Here is a 21,417-nt window from a genome sequence, read left to right as displayed (position 1 = left end):
TAGCCCTCCATGAAGATGATAAACAGCGATTTGCATTTACACTCCCTGCTATCAATAGAGAGGGGCCAGACCAAAGATTTGAATGGACAGTACTACCGCAGGGTATGCGAAACTCACCAACCCTCTGTCAACTCTATGTCGATGCGGCACTTCAACCGTTACGTCAACAGTGGCCAGAGACCATGATATATCACTACATGGACGACATATTGTTGGCACAAAAAACCCCTTTTCTCCTGAACAAAAATTTGATCTAATCACACAATTAAAGAAAAAGGAACTTGTGATGGCCCCGGAAAAGGTACAGGAATCCAGCCCCTGGCAGTATCTAGGTTGGCATATTTCGAATGCCACCATCAGACCACAGAAATTGACAATCAGGACTGACATAAGAACACTCAATGATGCTCAAAAACTATTAGGAGACCTCCAATGGATCCGTCTGGTTGTCGGCATTCCTAATGAACTTTTAAATCTACTACGCCCCCTGCTGAAGGGAACAGACCCAGCGGCTGCCATCACACTCACAGAGGAACAGCAACGGGTACTCCAGGAAATTGCATCGCTAATTACTACGCTTGCTACGCACCGGCGCTTGGAAAATCAGCCACTTGATCTTACTATTTTATGTGGCCCACAATACCTAATGGGAGCCATTACACAACACAAAATAAAAACGGGGGAAAAAAGAGGGTTGGCGGAACCCATTGTACTAGAATGGATAGCACCACCGTTACAACCAAAACGAACTATTCAAGAAAAAAATTTCAACGCTGGCCGAACTCATTAGGACACTCTTCGCCCCTGACTTACATGATCAGCGTTGGTCAAATCTGACTGCAGCAATCAAACATAGAAGAAGTGAGAATCGTCGAGGCAAACGTGAATTGAAAAAACTAGGTTCAGATTGTGCTGATGATGTAGAATTATGGGGGCCTGCGGAAGGGTTTTTCGCCGCAGCTTTAGCTCCTAACGTTGCAGTTGCGCATGCCATGTCTAATCTAAATAAACTTGCTTGTTGGGCTGTTAGGCAATCAAATGTTACTACACAAATTCTCTCTGAAATGTCACAGGATATGGATAGCCTGAGACATGCAGTGTTGCAAAATAGAGAAGCTATAGACTTTCTGCTTTTAGCACAGGGACGCGGGTGTGAGGATTTTGAAGGAATGTGTTGTTTTAATCTTTCTGATCATGGACAGTCAATCCATGAGCAATTGAAATGGCTAAAGGACCACACCCAGAGAATCACCGTACAGTATAATTGGTTTGATGATCTGTTTAGAAAGATGTTTGGTAATGTGAGTACCTGGATTTTGGGCTTGATCAAAGAAGGGCTACGTATTCTATTCATAATTGTATTAATTTTAATTGCTGTAAGAGTGATTTTTGCCTGCTTAACACAAAAGCTTGAACAATTAACTAAAAAGGTCTTTCTCGCACAAAATAAAAACGGGGGAATTGTGGAGGACTGGCTTGAGGGCAGAGGTCATGTGAAGATTGAACAAATAAAGGAAGCAGAACTAAGTGCATATCGCACACAGTTGATGTGAGCCAAGTCCCGTACGAGAGTAAAAACAGCCAGAGCCAAGGACACATTGTCCTTGGCTCCAAGGTGTTATCAATGATTAGTCCTGGGAACTTGCGGGTGATGTAATGCAGAAGTTGCTGGGTAAACCAAATTGCTGTTACCAATAAGGAGCTCAGCTTTTGCAATATGTATGAGCCTGATTAGTCCTGTGCTATATAAAGAAAGACCACACCTAATAAAGTTGAAGTACACTGATCACTCATATTGAGCGTCTGGGTCTTCCCTCCGTCGGCTCCTCCCGTGCAAGTTTCCAACAACGGGACCCAATAAGGAACAGGCAGACCCCAGACCTGAATATTACTATTGGTCTGAACTACCGCATGAGGGTTGGAGAACTTAGATTGAAAAGTTGTAATTGCCCAGGGGTTCCTTTGCTCAGGGTCCCTTTCCGGAGGCACCCAGCTCGAACTGTCATTTGCTGCTGTACCACTTACAGTAAATGAGTTTGTGATACTCCGCGTCTGAGACTCTGCTTCAGAAAACCTAGGGTCAGAGACCTTCTTTAACACTATCAGGTCCTGAAGCAGAAGTGACCTCACAACCACAAACAGCAGTCATTTACCTACCACCAGCCTATCAGGAACCAACACACAAGTGACCTCACAACCACAAACTGCAGGCATCTGACTAATGCTCGCCCATGAGGTACTGAGACACAAGTGACCTTACAGGCTTAAACAGCAGCCATGGGCCTAGCACTGCCCTATCAGGAATGGAAGCAAAAGTAATCGCACAGCCATAAACAGCAGCCACATGACCAGCACTGGCCTACTAGGCACTAAGGCATAAGTGACCTCACAAGCACAAACAGCAGCCATGTGCCCAGCATCAGCCTCACAAATACTGAAAAAAAAGTGACCTCACAGTCTGCATTGAGGCCATGTGCGTGCTGCTGGCCTATCATGGACTGAGGCACTTGAACCTCAGAAGCACAAACAGCACTCATCTCCAGACCGCTGGTCTACCAGGCACTCATGCAGATGGGAGCTCAGAACCAGAAACAGCAGCAATGGCTCTGCTGCTGGCCTATTAGATTGACCAAATGACTTCACCAACACAAACATCAGCAAAATGCATCGAGCTGGACTGTCAGGCATTGAGGCTGAAGTGACCTCACAGGCAGCCATGAAGCCATAGATCTGCCCTGGCCTGTTAGTGACTGAGGCACAATTGACCTGAACAAGCACAAACAGCAGCAATGTGCCTGCTCATCACCAATCACATACTGATGCACAGCTGACCACAAAAGCACAAACAGCAGCAATGGGCCTGCTCCCCATTTGTGAGGCATTGAGATACAAGGGACCTCACCATCATCACCAAAGCTATGTGTATGCTGTTGGCCTACCAGGTTCAGGGGCACAACTGACCTCAGAAGCACAAATGGAATCAACGTGCCTCCTGCTGGCCTAGCTGGTACCGAGTCACAAGTGACCAGAAAAGTGCAAACCTTCACAGAGGAGAAGCTCACCTGGACCACTCCCATGGCCCTTGTTACACTGTTATCACTCCATACATAACAGTCTTCTGCAAACGGCTTTCATCTCCTGGCAAGACTCTCTCCAGGGCATGGGACATCTCCACTCTGTCACCCTGGGCACAAATCACAAAAGGGAACGATTGATCTTGCTTTTCCTTTATTACCATCAAGTCCGAGCTGTGAGCCTTTGCACCGGAGCACCTACACAATGACAGCAGGAGGCCACTGCCATTTCCAGTGCCGAGGTACAGAGATCAGCTGAGGGAGCAGCTGCACTGGAAAGGGTTGCTGGCACTGTCAGATCTACTCAGCACTGCACCAGGCATCACCCTGATGCCAGACCTCTGCTGTGCCAGCTAGTCTACAAACACACTGTCTCTGCCCCACAGAGCTGGCTCTTCTGCTAGATACAACCAAGTGCCAGCAAGAAGAGATGAAGGCAGGACCCTCGCCACTTGCACACTTCCCCATCACCACTCCGCTCGCTGCCTTCCCTTGGCTCCTCAACCCAGACACACAGGGAAGCTCTTGTGGTGACACCAGGAGGTGGCCAAGGCACTCCAGGCTCACAAGGCAGGTGCAAATGATCAGCACAAGACCAGCGACAGAGCTGGCTCCTTGGGTGATGCTGCTCTTTTCAGAGGGAAGGAGCCTGCTTTCTTTGGGCAGAGCAGGCTGGTGCTTTCCATCCCCATTCCCTCATGAACCTCCAGCTGGGGATGGGGGGATGGGGATTTTGTTTAGTAAGACAAAAGTTACAGATACACTGTAGAAACATTGGAGAGTCCTGAAGGCCAGATTTGGCCTTAGGCCAAAGTAACCTTGGTTCCTTCCCTTCAGTTCCTTGGACAAGGAGCCCCTGTGAAGGCTGTGCCCCTGTGAAGGGAAAAAGGGTGCAGAGGCTTTGAAATGAGGCCTGGGCAAGGAGACAGCCCCAGACTGGAGATCTGCTGAAATGTCAGCTGTCCTGGCTGCCATGGGCAACCTGGCCCTGGGCACATCTTCATCCCTTGCAGAGCCAGGAGCTCAAAAGCTGTGAGACTTCATCAGTTCAAGCTACAGAAGCTTTGGGGCACTCAGACAAAGGCACTCAAGAGATGCTGGCATTTAATTATAAGGGTCTTGGACTCGTCCTATATGGCACCACAACCTTCTAGGAAAAGGAGGGGGCACTACAGCATTTGCTGAGTGGGCTGGCAGTAACAGCATCTGTGGATGCAGAATTTGCAGCACAGCAAAGGTACCAGGAGGTAAACCCACACCCCAAGTCACCCATGGAAGCCACGCACATTTATGGAAGCCTTTGCATCCATATGTAGCCTCTTCTCATTCACTTGCAGCTGCTTTCACAGAGGGCTCACCATGTTGGCAGAGATGTTGACAGGTATAGGGACACAGCCTGGCACCCTGCCTCCATCCTCAGGGGCTCTAGGACTGCACTGTGAACCTACATGTGTGGAGCAACCTAGAAAGAAAGAAAGAATCAGAGTGTTACCATCAGTTCTGCTGGCCTTGCAGAGTCTCAACAGTTAGGGAAAATGTCTCTCCTGTATGCTGGGCTGTATTTGTGAGAGCACAGCCAGCAGGGCCACCGAGATGTTCAAACCCTCTTTCTGGCACAGGAGAGATCATGTCTGTATACTGGCTCCCATTTGGGCTCTGCAATTCTGGAAAGACACTAACACACAGGAGGCAGTCCAGCACAGGGACACCAAGATGGTCTGGCCTGGAGCATGGGACATATAAGGAGAGGCTAGGAGAGCTGGGTTTGTTCAGCCTAGACAAGAGAAGGCCAAGGGGCATCTTCATGCTGTGCACAACTACCTTATGAAGGGCACAGAGAATATGGAGCCAGATTTTCTTGCAGGTGCACACGAAGGTGCATGAGAGGCAACAGGGACAAATTGGACAATGGGAAATTCTTCTTAGATGCTAAGAACATACCTTTTCCTCTGTGAGGGTGGCCAAACTGTGGCACAGGGATCCAGAGAGGTTCTCAGATCTCCAGCCTCAGAGATAATCAAAACTTCACTGGAAAAGGCCCCAAGATACCTCCTTGAGCAGGGTGTTGGATCCCCACCTCCAGATGTCTCCCCTACTGAAGGGTCAAGGAATCTGTTCTTCTGAGACTCTTTCTAAAGGGACCAGCGGCTTTGGAGATGCCGCCTCCACCACTGTCCAAGACAGGTGTCTCAGAGCCACCCATCACCCTGAGAAGCCTGACTTCTGGTGAGGTGGCATCTGCTCTGTCTGCAAGGGTCTGGGGAGGCACAAAGTGGAGAAATGCCTCTGACTGCTTTGATTAACTACCATTTCTCGGATGGATTGGAATGAATTAGGGTCTGAGATGGGAAGATGCAATGAGGGTCCAGCTTCAACAGAAAGCCTTCAAAGAGTGAGAAGAGAACTTTCTCCGGTAGAGTTAGCGAAATCCCAAAGACTCAGGGAAGCAATAAGAGCTCCAGAACCTGCAAGCCTGAATCTCAGCTGACAGAAACCACCAAACTGCGAGCATCCCTGGCTCGCACCAAGGTGCTCTAAGGAGGGAACACAGTCACCAACAGTTCTCACCCAGGTCTCCCAGAAGGACACTGTGATGGCAGGCTGGGCTCTGGTAGCAGAGCACTGTTCTCTCCAGTCACCTCCTCCCATGCTCAACAGCAAAACACTGGGGCCAACACCCAGCTCCACCACAGGGCATCCCACAATATAACATGCCGCTACCCCCGCACCTTACAGAGGGTGGCCAGCCAACATGTGCCTATGCATCAGTGTGGCGGTCTGATTCACGGACTCCGATGTGCTGGATCAGAATCAACTTTATTCAAGCAAGCAAGCCCTTTATATAAGCTCTAGCCCGGAGCGGTACTTTCTCGAAGGTCATGTTCCCATCATCACTCCTTCTCATTCCATGCGGCTACTACCTTATCTACATACTGCTATTTATTCCTCCCAAGGCTTTCGGCTCCTTAACTCTATCTTGCCCAATCCCTCGCTGTCTGCCCCTACACATCAGCAACACACAGGGCACAACACCATGCATGGCAGCAGACAGGGCACCTGCAAAGGCCCCAAAACACAGAAGGCCCAACTCTTCAGCCCTTCAATTCTCTTCTAGTCCTCCAAGGCCTGGCAACAGGCACTGCCTCTGAACAGCCACTCGCAGCCCAGGACCTGCTCACTTCCCACCTCCAGGAAGCAGAGAAGAAGTGCTCTCACAGGGGCTCATCAGGCAGCTCTTTCCTCTCGCTTGTGCCTCGACTTCTCTGAAAACCTCTCTCAGAGCCACTCAGAAATGCAGTTTTCAGAACAAAAGAGACCACTGGGAAGGGCCTCTCGCGAGGACACCAGCAGCCTGCTCAGACTTTGCCCAGCAGCTCCCAAACGTAGCTCTGAGCAGCACCTAGGGACTGCACAGGCGGCAGCAGCTCAGGGAAACCCTTGAAAATGGGTCTCAGACCCACGACAGGGGCACGGTTTCCTGCCCCCAAACCCCCCCAGCCACCCCGGCCGAGCTGCTCGGGGGCAGCCGGCACATCTGGCTTGCAGGGCAGCTCCCCTGGTGCCAGGGCGCTTTGTCCCATGCTCCCGGCCCCAGCAGCCCCTGCTGCAGCTCCTGGAGGAAAGCAGCCCCAGGGCAGCACTGCTGCCCCTGCCCTGGCGGGAGGGCACCCGCCGCCATCACAAAGCGCCTGCAGCCCCGCCAGCCCTGCTCGCACCCGCTCTCGCCCACCCCCTCGCTCCTGTTTTGCTCCCGCCCTGCTTCCAGGGCTGGATTTTTCCCCCTCCATGCCACACTCCGATTGGCTGAGAAAGCCATCAGTCAAGCCCATTCCTGCCCTCCTCCTCACACCAGCCAATAGGAGGCAGCACTGGGGCATTGCCGGGGAAACATTGCAGCCTCCTGCCCTGGCAGCCAGCTCTGCCCCTCCTTCCCCCCCCCACCCGGCGGTGGGGCGCCATGTTGTGGGCAGCAGCACGGGGCATGATGGGGCACGGTGGGGCTTGAGGACACCATGGCGCCGTGTGCCCAGGCAGTGCGCATCCCCGGGGCCCGGCCACTGCCCCGCAGGGGCTGGGCTGTGCCACGGGGTCCCTGCGGGGTTCCCGGCTGCCCTGCACCCGGGGACCGTGCCAGGTGTGGGGGAGCAGCACCAGGGCCGGTGCTGGTGCTGGCCCTGGCGGTGGTGCAGGGGCCCTGGGCATGGCCAGGGCACGGGAGCCTGCGGGCAGCGTCCTGCTGCCCCAGGGCCAGGCCGGGCAGGGCAGGGCAGGGCCCGGGAGCCCTGGCCCCCTGCCTGCAGCAGGCCTGGGGCTCAGCAGCCCTCGCGCTGCTCCCAGCAGGGCTGGGCCACGGCCAGGCAGGGGCTGCTTTCCACAAGGCCAGGCTCGTCACTGTGCAGGGCTGAGGAGCCCCGGGGCCCCAGGGCAGCCAAGGCCAGAGCAACTCTGGGCCTGCCGGTGCTGGGCAGCAGAGGTGTGGGGCCGGGATGGGGCGAGGGAGATGGCCCTGCTGGGCTCCCCCAGCACAGCCCCCCACGGCCCAGAGAAACAGGCTAAGGGTCAGCAGGGACTGGTGGGGTGGCGATGGGACTCTCACCTGTTTCCAAGCTGCTCTCCCAAACAGGCTGTCTTTTGGGTGTAGAGGTTTGACCCCAGTTTGCAGAAGGACAAGGGCTGTGGCCATCTGAGGACAACATCTCTGAGCCCAAAACATGCTCTGCCAAGTTGGAAGCATAAAGGCATCCACAGGGAGGAAGAGACATTCTGTTAAACAAGTAGATGCCTTGGCTTTCTTACAAGGTGAAGGTTTCATTTCCCATTTGGGCATTTCCAGCAGGCTCTGGAGAGCCCCACAGCAGCTGCAGGACACCCCAGCCTCCAGGACACAGGACCCCTTTCCTGCCAGAGCCAGATCCTAAAAGGGGGGCGCACTCCCAGGGAAGCCTGGCCATGGATTGCACTCGGCCATGAGGGGATGTAGGCAGCACCAAAGGCGCCTTGGGGCTCAGGCCAGCTCCAGCCCTAGGACCCACGAGTCCTGGCTGCCCCATTGTCCCCTGAGCCAGATGGGGCCCTCAGGTAGGGCTCTTATGATAGCCCCCACCCTGTCCAGCCACCCTCACAGCCCAGGATCCACATCCAGTTTTGCAGTTAACACTATCTGTGCAACACCTCGGAAAGGTGCTCCCGAAGCCCTTACTCTTGGTGGAGAGCTGCAGGAGTACTGCGAACAATGAACTGTATTCTGGGCTGATGGTCTTGGTCCAGCAGTCCTCCATCTCACTTGGCCCCTTGCCCTCAGGTCTTCTGTCCATCCAGAGAAAAAGGACGCTCCTCGCATCTCGTCACCCAAAACTCCTCTCCAACCTGCTCCTCTGCTTTTCAGCAAAGGGCCCCAACATGGCCCCACTGCCTACCATCCCCACTCCTTGCCATGGAGCAGCTCCACAGGGCAGCAGTGGGAAGCACATGAGCAGTGCTCAGCAGCTCTTGAACCTCACAGGGAAGCAGGTGCTGGGCACTGCAGCAGCACTCTCTCGCCCCAAGTACGTGCTCCCCAACAAAAGCCCTTCCTCGCACAGGCCCTTATCCCATCAGGCTGGAAGCACTTCCTCTGAAGATACAAGGCTATTGGTCCACAATCAGCAGGCAACTTCTTCTATGCCCGTGCTGCTGCAACCTTCCACCGGTGCAGGCTGGCACGAAACGCCAAGCACAGGTGAGGAGAACTGGCACCTCAGAGAGTCTGTTGTCCTCAGGGGGAACATTCATGCCGTGATGGGGAAGGGCCACCTGCTTCCCAGTTACAGCAGCTCTGCGAGGCTTTGCCAGGGAGCTCGGTCCTCCCATCTCCATCAGGCTCTCAGCACTCCTCATCCAAGGGAGCGATTTCCTGAGGCTCTTTCGAAGACCCATCTCTGCTGTCCCAGGTCAGGCACTGAGGGCCACTTCGCTCAGCAGGCCAGGAAAGGTGCTGCACGCAGGGCAGTTGCCACAGGCCAGGTCGTGGCCACATGCCACGAGCATCAAGAACTGCTCTAGGTCATTTTACTGAAAGCACAGACAGAACACCGCCTCACAACACGCATCAGAATACCCATTGCTGACTCCTGCCACCAGATTGAGTCCTGCAATGAGCCAGCAGATTCCTGTGCACTGGAACCCGCATTCCAGTGGTGGCAGCGATGGCCAGGAAATGGCTTCAGAATTAATGAGATGGCTGCTATCTTTTTGGAGTCTATGGAAGAGCTGCGTTTCCCTCTCCAGAGGAGCAGTGGAATGGAGCTCTCCCTGGGCAGCTGGAAGCTCAGAATAGCCCTGCGTGACACTCAGCAGGCAAGCCCGCTGGAAGAGCATGATTTGGAGAGACACGCGGGCACAGGCAGCCTCTCTGATTTGCTGGCTCGTCTCCCTCCTGTTAGCTGGAGGAAGGAAGCGCTCCACAGTCAAATCCCGCACAGCTCCTGCAAACACTCAACCAGTCTTACTTGAGCCCTGTGCAGTGCACTGCCTCCAAGCTCTGCACTAGCACCAGAACACAGCACCGCGCACTTCAACCTCAGCATGTCCCTCCCCGCTGACCTCTCCTGCAAATGCTGCTGCCACAGCTCCCAAGATGGAGCAGCCCCAAGACAATTTCCACCATGCCCCTTGAGGGCCTGACAATCACCAGATGCCTGAGGTCACCACAAGCTTTCAGAGGACAGCTCCAAACACCTAGCAGCACACCCTGAGCCAGCACAATGCAGAACACAGCCAACCTGTGAGCTCCAGAAAGGCAGGGTTTTCTCCACCCCAAATGCACAGTACAGCTTCGACTTTGTCTCAGCACTGCTGAAGCTCATGCAGCCTCCTCAGAAAGCTCCTGACACAATGCCAATGGCCACCACAAACGGAGAAGCAAGGGCAGCAGGGGCAGAGCAAGAGGAAGGCAGAGGTTTGTTCCACTGCATGGGAAAGTGATTGGGCCACCACCAGGCTCCTCAGTTCCCTGCAGTCTCTTGCCAATGGGAAGTGGAGGACAGTGGGGCCAGAGAGATCCCTAGTGCTTTGGGGCTGTCATGTCTCCCTCGTGGCCTGAGGAGGCTGCAGAGTGGTGCACCTCTCTTTGCTAGGCCCGTTCTCTTGCTCTCCTTGGCAAAGAGGCATCCTAGGGTCTCACCATGCCTGTCTTCTGCACCTGGATGGAACATAGGGCATAAAGTATCGGTCCATTCTCCCATGGTATAGGCTAATTATTGTGGTCTATAGAGTAGATATCTTCATCTGATGTAGTTCTTTTCTTCCTGACGTAAAGAAGTAGGCTCTTCTAGGGTGCTATACATTTCATTTTAAGGCAGACAGCTAAAGAGGTCTAGATGAAATGCGCTCTAAAATTACTTGATTAACCTAAAATCACTCCTTTGGTTATAAAGGGAAACTAAGTATAGATTACTCACATCTGAAGAAAGGGTATGAATCCCCCGGGGTGAATTCATCTGGCAGCTACAAAGCTACGATCTAAAATACAGCCAGTGTAAGCAGTTGAGAAAATGACTAGTTTCATCAATTTTTTTTTTTCTAGCATAGATCAGTTCAACTATTTTTAGAGAGTCCATTTCCCCAGTTGTCTTTAAAGGGAACTAAGGGTGTCTAGCTCACATGCAGACTTCTAGCTTTGTTCACAGAAACCACACAGTGGTGTACAACTTTCCAATGAAGTCAACACAACACTGTTGACTCTTCCATTTTGCTACAGAGAAGGTATGTTTGCATGCATGACTGTGTCCGCACATTACTGCATTATTGGCTTGGCCAGCAGAGTTGATACAGAGAATAAAATGTACTGAAAATAGGGGACAAAATACTCAGACCTGTAAGTAGCATTTAGTTTTAAAACAGTTATGGTTTAGCTCCAATAATGAGACCAGTGAGAAATAAAATTGGTCTTGACAGCTGAAATTAAAAAAAAGAAAAAAGATGGAGTGGGGAGGGGAGGAGGAGAGAAAGAGACAAAAATAGTAAAATAAAGAAAAGGAAAGGAAAATAAGAAAGGACTAGAGAAAAGGGAAGAGAGAGAAAAAAACTTTATCTCACTTTTCATGTCATGTCTTGAATTTTTTCTTTTTCTTGGCATTCTCTGTGCTTTCCCCATCTCTGACGTTGTCACATGGATAGCTGAAGGGCTGGTTATGCTGGATCTGTGCATAAATTGGTCCATCTTACCCACTATTTCATTTCTCAGCTGACTGGGAATTCTTATTACAGGCATCTGGAGCTATGGTTTTCTTGGTCTCACTAAAACTCTCTCTCTGTGTTCTGATCAGCCTTGGAGATAACCTAACATCCTTGTGCGTCCTGTCACCCTAGAGCAAGATTCCAACAGGAGTCTTCCACTCCACACTGCTGTTCTCTATCAGATAGACCCACTTAATCCAGTAACAAGCCTCTCTCCTCACCTTTACTTTCTTGCACAGCCTTCTATGCAGAATCTCAACTTCTCTGGCTTTGTATCCATGTTTCACCTGCACTGCTTTGTATTCTCCACTGTCTTTGTTGCTCAGCCCTAACCAGTAAAGAACTAACCAAGGTTACTACCTTCTTGCTGTTCCCTGCCTTCCCACTTCAGAAAGGTGGTTAATATTTCTGATTTTTTCTACCTACTTCTCCCATGATAGCAAACTGCCTGCATCAGTATTCTCTCCATTCTGCAAATGCAGATAATGATTTACCCAGTCTCCCTTTCTCAGTGAAAAAGACTGGGTACTCTGAACTCAAGCGGATTCCTTCTTCTGCTTTGTATTTTCCCTGCTGCATTTCAGTCTTCACTCAGGGAAACAAATTTACCAGGAAAGCTGTATAATGCAGCTAATTCCTGCACTCTTCTTCTTACTTGTCTCTTTTCAGCCCTTTAAATGATTTAGTTCAACAAGAAATAGTTCACAGAAGACCTAAGATTCAGAATATGTGGGTGAGGACTCATTCTTGTCTTTTCTACATAAAGCCATCTTTTTATGAGTTGGTCACTTAGGGGGCCTTCATATTGCCTATTTTAAGATGCCAGTGGTGTACATATCTACATCTGAACAAGACAACATAGTTACCTGAGGGACACAGGGGAAGAAAAAAGATACAATTTCTCTTAAAAAATGTGGAGATGGAATTCAGCTTCCTAGTGCCATTTTATGCACTCTGGAATAACCTGCCTAGCCTCCAGTTTCTTGTCCAGAAGGTTGGGTCCTATATCTCACCAGACAACTTCCTAGAATGTACTGGATGCTTATGTTTAGCTATTTGAATTCTACTCTACATGTCTAGTTTTGGTTTTGAACTGTACCTCTGTCTTTGGACAGAGCAATCGTACCTATAATCTCTGAATTTATCCTCCAGTTATATATGGTTGATATGTCATTACTGAGAGTAAGTTTATGTGTCACTATTATAGAGAGAAGTTCCATCTGCTGCTAGGAGGATGGAGACTAAACCCTTGCTAGATCTGCTGACATCCTCATCAAAGGGTAGCAGACCATTCTTTAGGTTAATTCTGATGCCCACTTGTGGATATAAGTGAGGTGGGATTCTGGGCTTTCACCACTTGTTTCCTGCACAATTTGGTTATGGGCACCAAGGAACATATCTTATGTGCTGATTCAGGAAAATTCATTATTAGTATAGTTATAGTTTTAGCAGTCTAATCAAAATATAACAACTACTTATTAGTAGTCCAACCACAATAATACTAACATTCACCCAGTTTCTGTTTAAGATCACTACTGATAAAATGAAGTTACTAGAAACAAGAATCTGTACCTTTTCCTTAAAGATAAGTTCTCACTCTTCCAGTCATCCACAGTTCAAGGACAAGTGCCTTTCTTCCTCAGGCAAGGTGAGTTGTCAACATCTCAACTCCTGTACTGGGAAGAGTACAGTGTTGCTGCTAGAGATTTCTTCTTCATCTGTTCTGAGTCCACTCAGGACTATTTTTACTGACATCAGTTTTATCAGCACTTCCTGAATCATATGTGGATGCAAGATAACCAAGACCTGAACTCCCCTAATTCCTACCTTTCTCATTCCCTATCTTCCCAAGTCCTTACAAACAGCTCTCCACCTACCCAAATCCTAGCTTTAGTCCACTCCATGACTCTTCAAGTATTTCTTCAGCTTCTTGCAATCCCAACTTTAAAATCCTATGAATACCTGCTAACAGCTTCAATGTATATCTCCCTTTCAGGAGCTCTACTGGTAGTCCGTCATGCTGACCTGAAGTCTTCTCACTCTTCTGGCTGTGAATCCTCTCCCACACACCCATTTATTCAGTGCTGCTTTGCATGCACCTGAGATTTGGCTTTGTTGTATTCCAGACCCACTCACAGCAATTGGTTTTATTGTCAGATTGTCAGCACAAGTAACTACAGGCAGCAACCACATTGCCTAGGTTCCTAGTTTATTCACTCTCCACCTGCTGACAGAGAAGGAATATTGAGGTCCAGAGGACAGAGAAGATCACAGTTTGTTTCCTTGCAGCTACTAGATGTTGCTATCTTTGTCTCTTTGGAGACAACTGTGTGTGTGCATCATCTCTGGTTGCAAAGGTGAAGGTTACAAAATTGTGGCTGGCAGCTGTGATTGCAGAGATCCAACTCCCAGAGGTCTTAATAGAAGCTTTAAGGTGTAGAATTTTATTTATAAGTATTTATCAATATTTGCTGATTATTTATTTCAACATTTTTTATTCTTGGTTCAGGAGATTGCTAGAGGTCTCTTCTAACGTTCTTTTCATGACTCCATGGTTAATACTGTATTTAGATGACTGATAACTTCATACTTCTTGGAAATCAATGAACCCTCAGCCTCTGACTTCTCATATTCTGTGCAGACATTCTGATTTGAGAATGTACAGAATGGAAGGACATGATCTAGAACTCTTCATCTCAGCTCATTTTCTGTCTTTTATGAATATGCAGAATAAATTATCTATAATGCACTGAGAAATATACCTAATTCCAGAAAGTGATTCCTTCCATCTTACCATAGGAATTTAATGAAACGGGATACTTTGAAGGCACTTACCCTTTTTTATAACAAATTAGATTAGCCCTCCAATTTTAAAATGGCTAAAGTTAGAGGACTTGAATCCTTCCTCTACTGCTTTTATGTTTAATTATCTCTAAAGTCGTCTCATAAAATTGGAACCTTGGAAACATAGTCCCTCATCTAACTGTACAAAACAAAGAAACTCAGCAACTTTATTGTTCTTCTCCTGCTTCAAAATGTTTCTTTTAATTTGCGTTGGCAGTATATCAAAGGGTCAGATGAATCAGAACTGGGACATGCCTATTTCTCTTCACTAACTGTAAAGAAGTTTTGGAATAACTAGTTCAGACTTCATTGTAGGCGGTCTATTAATTCCAATGCAGTTTTATACAGAATTATTTACAAGAGTTTAAAAACCCTTGTAACAAGTTAACAAAATTTTAAACTCTAATGAAGACAGGTTTTAAAAAGTCAATGTTACAAGGAGTTAAATTAAACAAGAACTATACTCTAGCAATGCAACAGACAAATTTTCTGATTACAAAGTGAAACATAAAATAACACAGCAGGGACACCTGTCACTGGATTCATTTGTCTGTTTTCTAGTATTCATGCAAGTGCTGGTAGTGATGATAATTTTGCTAAACAAATTTTGAAGCGCTACAGACATCTTGTTGGTGAGGGGTTGTGTTTACCACAAGGTTTCTCAAATGCCAACTGCTTTTCTTAATCTAATGGAGCAGTTAACACTACTCCTTCTGTGACAGAAGGTGATCCTCTGGAAGGGACTTTCACAAAACTTCACCCTCCTACAGTGCAAGAGACTGTTAGTCTGTGATGTGGATCTTTCCCAGGAAAGGCCACTGCTGGCACTCCGTAGCCCTGATGGGAAGTTTGAAAGTCTGCCCCCAAATGCAGCATAGAAGGGAGACAAGACAACTTGTGTCTTCCATGGAAATGTTTGGCAGAGGGAACAGCAGATCCAGCACTTTGGGGTTAGGATATATGTAGAAGAGGACACATTTGCTAATTTAGACGAGCCTTGAAACATTTGTTTGGAGTGCTGGTGATTTGGCGATTATTCTTAGCTCTGCCTTGAAGCTGTCAGCATCCACAACTCTTTCAGTTCTCCCAAGATTAATATAAGCAATATGAACACAGGGAAATCTTTAGAATCGGTCAGTTGTCACCTACAAAGCAGAAGTGTATTGTGTTTTGACCAGGCTTTCCTCCTGGCTGACATTGTAGAATTGGCTGGAGAGAGGGTACACAAATCCCTGCAGTCTATCCCCAACTCTAAAATTATAGGCAAAAATAAGCACTATTCGACTGACCTAAATAATGCGGGTCATAATCTCTGTTTCACTGGGAGTCTCACAGTGCTTACAGTAGTAAGGAATCCAACAAATGAAGAGTGTATTATGCAGTGCAAAGGAACTACATGACAAACTGGGGTAGTCTGTGCACAGGAAGATCACACGGAGTGAGATGCCATTGTTCAAGGATCTGCTACATGTTAATATGTGTGTCATCCTCTTGTCCAAGGGGGAAAAAGAAAAGCTGGGGATTTTTTAAACCAAATGACAGCCTTAATATTTCAAGACCTGTTTCCTGCTTTCACTAAATAAATATTTTCATGGAGTTAAGGACGTCAGGAAAACATTTGGAGTGAGAGACTTTTGTGAGGTTTGTCATACATTGTAGAAGCTTATCTATTGCTGTAAATACTGTTGCCAGCTCTGCCTGTTGCACAGCTCTGCAGATGACAGATGCAAGAATAAAGTGTCCGAAGTGCAAACTGCTTTATAGGTCTGACAATAACTTACATAGGCACAAGGCTCTGGCTATTAAATAAATAAATAAATAAATATTTGACTATGGTTTTATGTGAGAAGTAGAAGGCTGGAATGGTGAAATGTGCTATAAATGTTGATCAACAGCACAATTTCACGTCTGTCATCAAAAATCCGGAGGCAGGTAAAGTCTATATTTTCTATGACATGGACTGTATGCAGTAAACTAGGACACAAGTCTCAAAATAACATTTTACAAGGGAAGGGAAGGGAAGAGGAGGGGAGGGGAGGCGAGGCGAGGGGAGGGAAGGGGTGGTGAGGGGAGGCGAGGCAAGGTGAGGCAAGGTGAAGGAAAGAGAAGGTGAGGGATGGAAAGGCAGGCAGGGTAGGGTAAGGTAAGAGAAGGGAAGGGAAGTGAAGGCAAGGCAAGACAAGACAAGGCAAAGGCAAGGCAGGAAGACAGGAATGAAGGCAGGATGGAAGGCAGGAAAGATGGCAAGAGGAAAGGAAGGAAGGCAGGCAGGCAGGCAGATAGGAAGGCAGACAGGCAGGCAGACATTCTTGTCTGAAGATATTGCAACAGAAAGAGAATTAAATTAGGAACATATTTAGCAGTCAGAAAGGGCAAGTTTGTAGGTGTACAAAGATCAGGTAAACAGGCTTTTGAAGAAAGAAATCTAGAATGGGCTGTTTCACATAAAGTTGATGCAGGTTCCATCAACACTGCTGAAGCTAGCATGGTGGTACAGCAATTGTTTCATATCTTCTCTACAAGACATCTTCCTTTCTCCATTACTGAGTTACAGGGAGCAGCAAGGTGCAACCTTGGGGCAGGGAGCTGAGTGCAGTAGTACAGCTGGCAGGGCAGTGACCTTGCCAAACAGGGCTCAGCACCACAGTGCCCAAGTAAGACAGACTGAGGGAGGATAGTTAGGATTAACCAAGTGTCCAGATCATCAGGCAAGTTCGTGGTGATGAGGCAGGTCCAAGGTCAAGCCAGGAAGTCAATCTGCAGTTCAGGGTCACGTCTGCTGATGGTAATGAGGGTCAGAAACAGTCCAGTGCTCACTAGGCAAGACCACAGAATGAGACAGGTTCAAGAAGTTCATCCCAAGTCAGAGTCCATGTCAACAGGGTCCACATCCAGTCAAAGCTCAAGTCAAGCTGGAGACAGTTACTCCCCTGACAAAGCTCAGACAGGGACTTAAGGCCCAGATTAGAGCTTAAATGGAGATCCTAGACCCATATGTAGGGGGTATAGGTGAGGGACCCAAGCGAGACTGATCAGGGCCATTAAGGCTTATTAAGGCACTCAGGGCCCAGGCCCTGACAGAGAGGAAGTATAAAGGAAAAAAACTACAGAAAAATATGTTGTTGCTGTGGTTTGAACATGCATCTGTGGAACACCAGTAAGAGGGTGGCAGCTGACATATCTCTGCCAACCATCCACAACCCTGCTAGAAGCAGGAAGCTGTAATCAGGGATGAACCTAAATAGTCCGTTAATCTAAAAATATGACTTTCTACTAACTGATGCAGACGAACAATAATGGAATTATAAGGGCAGCTCTGAGTCACAGACCAGTGACGAGGCCTTGGAAGAAAAGATAGGCATCTTGCATCTTCTAGATGTTGCTGGGCTTGCTCAGTCATATACCCACAGGAAAGTGAGTGCCACAGCTCCAGAGCTGGAAATGACCTTGTTACAGATGACCTCTGGAAGCAGATGACATCTGGAGCCAAAGACAGAGCCCTATTTTCTTGATGACCACCTAGATCTCCTTATTCCTCAGGGTGTAGACTAATTGGATTGAGAACTGGAGTCAACAAAGTGCACTAGGAAGATACAACCTTGTCCCTGTCAAAGGAAAAGCTAGAGACTGGCCTGACTGTCAGTCAGTGCAGATGACTGTGGAATAACAGAGAGACACCACAATGACTGAGGCAGAGAAAGCTTTCCTCCAGGACAAGAGCCTGGAGAGGTGTGGCAAATTGGTTATATCGGACTCTTACCAGAGAGTCAGCGACACAAATATGCCTCAACTGCTGTAGATACCTCCTCTGGTCTACTGTACACCCACTTTTGTGCTGCAGTTACCCAGGCTTACACCATTAAGGCATTAGAAGATTTGATTGGGTTATATGGTTCCCCAGTGGAAAGCCAAAGTGATCAGGGCACTCATTTTACAGGGAATGACATTAAAAATTGGGCCAGAGAGTGAAGAATAGCCTGGAGATATCATACACCCTATCCTCCACAAGGGGTGGGATTGATAGAGTGAATGAACTGGCAGTTTAAAGAGCAGCTGTGCAAATTGTCCCCTACTGGTACCCTTATGGTTTAGAGTAAAAACATTTGTCAGGCAATGGTCTGCTTCAATGACTGCCTACTGCATGGCTCTACTCCCTATGCTCATTTCAAAGGGGAGTTCATGAAGTGGCAGCCTGTGCTTAGAGTGCAATGGCTGCACCCCCATGAAAACCATGCCATGGAGTGCAGAGTTGGATCTGTGATTGCTACACAAAGAAATAACTGTAAAACCGGGTAGTTGTCATTTTGTGAGTACAGGGTTGGTGGCTGCCATACCTCAAGGGTATTATGGCTGCTTGGTTCCCTGTAATAGTTTAGCTCTCCAAGGGGTGGGCATTGTTGCGGGTGTCATTGATTGAAACCACCTTTAGGAGGTGAAAGTTGCCATTCGTTACACCAGATCTCAACCCCTGTGATGTACACATTGAGACCAAATAGCCCAACTGATATGTAAATGAATAGGGGTCCCCACTATCCAGGAAGTAGATTCCTTGCAGCCCACCCAGCAGACAAGTCCTTTTGGGTCTACAGAGTACACTGTGTGGGTGCATGATCCGAATATTCCCAAACAGTTGGAAGAGGAAAGTATTGCTGATGGGCCGGGAGATACCCACCTGGTACTCATCAAAGGGGAAAGTGTCCATGTTCCCTTTACGAGACTCTCACCCAGAGAATCATGACCTCATCAATGTACTGAACGGAACTGCCACATTGCTGCTCTCTACCCTGACACTGTACACTGACGGTGGCTGGAACACTGACAACATTGCAGTAAGCGCATGGAACCTGATGCTCACAAGACGATGAGCCTACTCTAAGTACTGCAAGATGTAAGATCCAAAGAATCAGCATGGAACAGCCCCCTGACGGTGACCCTCTGTTGAATTTAGGACTATGGGGAAAATGCATTATACTATTTGCCATCATTGGGCTGATCAGTTTTGTGTGCAAATGTGTCATAACTGACTGTGTAGTTGCTTGTATACTTTAGTTGTTAGTTAAGCTACTGCCTGAAAGGCATGTCCAAACCTTGTCTACAGACTGGGGCACCAACATCACATCTCTTTCAGTGAGGGAGTTGTGTGTAGAGAGGACACCTATGGATCTCACAAGGAGTCAGGTGACTAGCAGAATATTTTAGAGCAGCCTTGGAGTGTGCTCTTTACACACTGACTGAAATCTGTTAGGGTCAGAAATGCATATTCCATTTTGTCATTCCTGGGTCATGCTTGGTGTCCCTGATCTCATCTCCACCATACTCAGAAACCTAACAGTGCAAGTCCATTACAGAGCTTTTTCGACTTGCTCTGCCCATCTCGTTGTTGTCATTATCTGCTATGGCTCCACCATTTTTCTTTATGTTAGACCTTCTAAACAAGCCTCAATGGAAATGAACAAGATTGTCAACATCCTAAACACTACCGTAACTCAGCTGTTAAACCCTTTTATCTACACATTGAGGAACAAAGAGGTAAAAGCAGCTTTGCGGAAGATGTCAAAAGTATTGTAAAACGTGGCTGAAAATGCTTGACGTCATCTGCCTAAACACTTAGTTTGTACTTATGCTCTTTTTTTATAGCAATTTGTACTTTCCTTCCTTCAAGTCTGTTTCTAATTTTAGACATCAAATATATATTTAAAAAGTCAGCATCTTCCATAGGCCTAGAGGATGAACTGTCCCTCTCTCAAGAGGTGAATAATGTCTTTGAAGTGCCCATTTTTCTTCATTGATTCTAGAAGGATGCATAGTGATTAGTCCAGATATTGACATTAGTACCATAGATATTTGGATTGAGATACTTCTCACATGTCCTCACAGGTGGAATTCAGTTTCCTGAAGATAGCCATTGCGTCTCATTTTGGATACTCTTTTGTATCTCCTTCAGCCTCCAGCTGCAGCTCCAGGAGGGTATTGGTTTCCCTTAGTCTTTAGACTTATCTATCAGTCCTGAGCTGATATTTTATGTAACCTAGGATGTGCACATAACTGTAGATGCCTACTTACAGATGTCTGAGTCCTAATCTAGTCAATATACAGAGTGTTTCATCTCTCTAAATTAAGCATTTCCATCTGAAAGTGAAGATGGATATTATGCCCAGAATAGGGGCTATTCAACTGCATCAAATAGAATGATACAGAAATTTTTGCTTCTGTACAGGTCTAGCTGCTTTCATGATTTTATATTCCTCCTAATTTTGCTAATGAACTGCAGTAATATGTTGATTTGAACCATCTTCGGCCATCGCGATTATTTCTGCCAGAGCTTTGAACTGTATATGGAACATAAATACTCTGAGTTGGGAATAGAACTGTGATAAAAGTCATCATTGTGCAATACTCTACATAGGCAAGCAGCTGCTGGATAGTTTAATGTTTAAGCTAAATAGTGTGTGATTTTCAGATCTCTTATGCCATCTAGGTACTGGGATTCAGTGTTGGTGATAATAGTGAATGTGTCTTTCTAAACTATGTAAGTTTAAAACTCAAGCATATGTTCCTGGTGCTGAAGAAGCAGCATTTAGAGTACTTACAGAATAGCAAGTTTTTGCTGGGTCTTCCTCAGTACTGAGGAATTGCTGAATTCACTACTCTCTGAATTACTGAGAAAAATTATACAATCCAAACAGTGGACATTTCAGAGTAAAACTTTATATAAATTTACTTATTTGTTTTACAAAGAAAAATAAAGAACAATATAGAATAAGATAAAGCAAGAGAGAACTATTGTTTTTAGTACACCTGTTGCTATAGTGTCATGGAGTGAGATCCATCTCACCTGCCTTTAGACAGCAAAAAGCTTTTTCAGCCTGGTAGCAAATACAGTTTGAATTACAATAATTCTGATCTTTTTTCTTCTTCTTCTTCTTTTTCCAGCTACCATAATTAACCAAAAATGACCACTGACTCTAGGGGTTTGAAAGGAAGGAAGGGAAGTGGAGGGAGAGGAAGGGAAGGGAAGGTGAGGCAAAGGGAAGAAGGGAAGGAAGGGATGGAAGGAAGGGAAGGAAGGGAGGGAGAAGGAATAAAGTAAAAGAAGGAAAGAGGAAGGTATGACAAAGGACATGGAAAAGGGCGGGGTACTCAGTGCTTTCTTCACCTCAGTTTTTACTGGTAACACTGGCCTTGAAGAATCTCAAGCTTCTGAGACCAGAGTTAAAGACAGGAGCAAGGCAGACAGGCTTAATGGAGAAGACTCATATTAGGGAACATTTAAACAAACTGG

The sequence above is a fragment of the Dromaius novaehollandiae genome, chromosome 14, assembly GCF_036370855.1.
Source record: "Dromaius novaehollandiae isolate bDroNov1 chromosome 14, bDroNov1.hap1, whole genome shotgun sequence".
NCBI lineage: Eukaryota > Metazoa > Chordata > Aves > Casuariiformes > Dromaiidae > Dromaius > Dromaius novaehollandiae.
The sequence above is the reverse complement of the archived record's forward strand: the minus strand, read 5'-3'. Positions refer to the sequence as shown.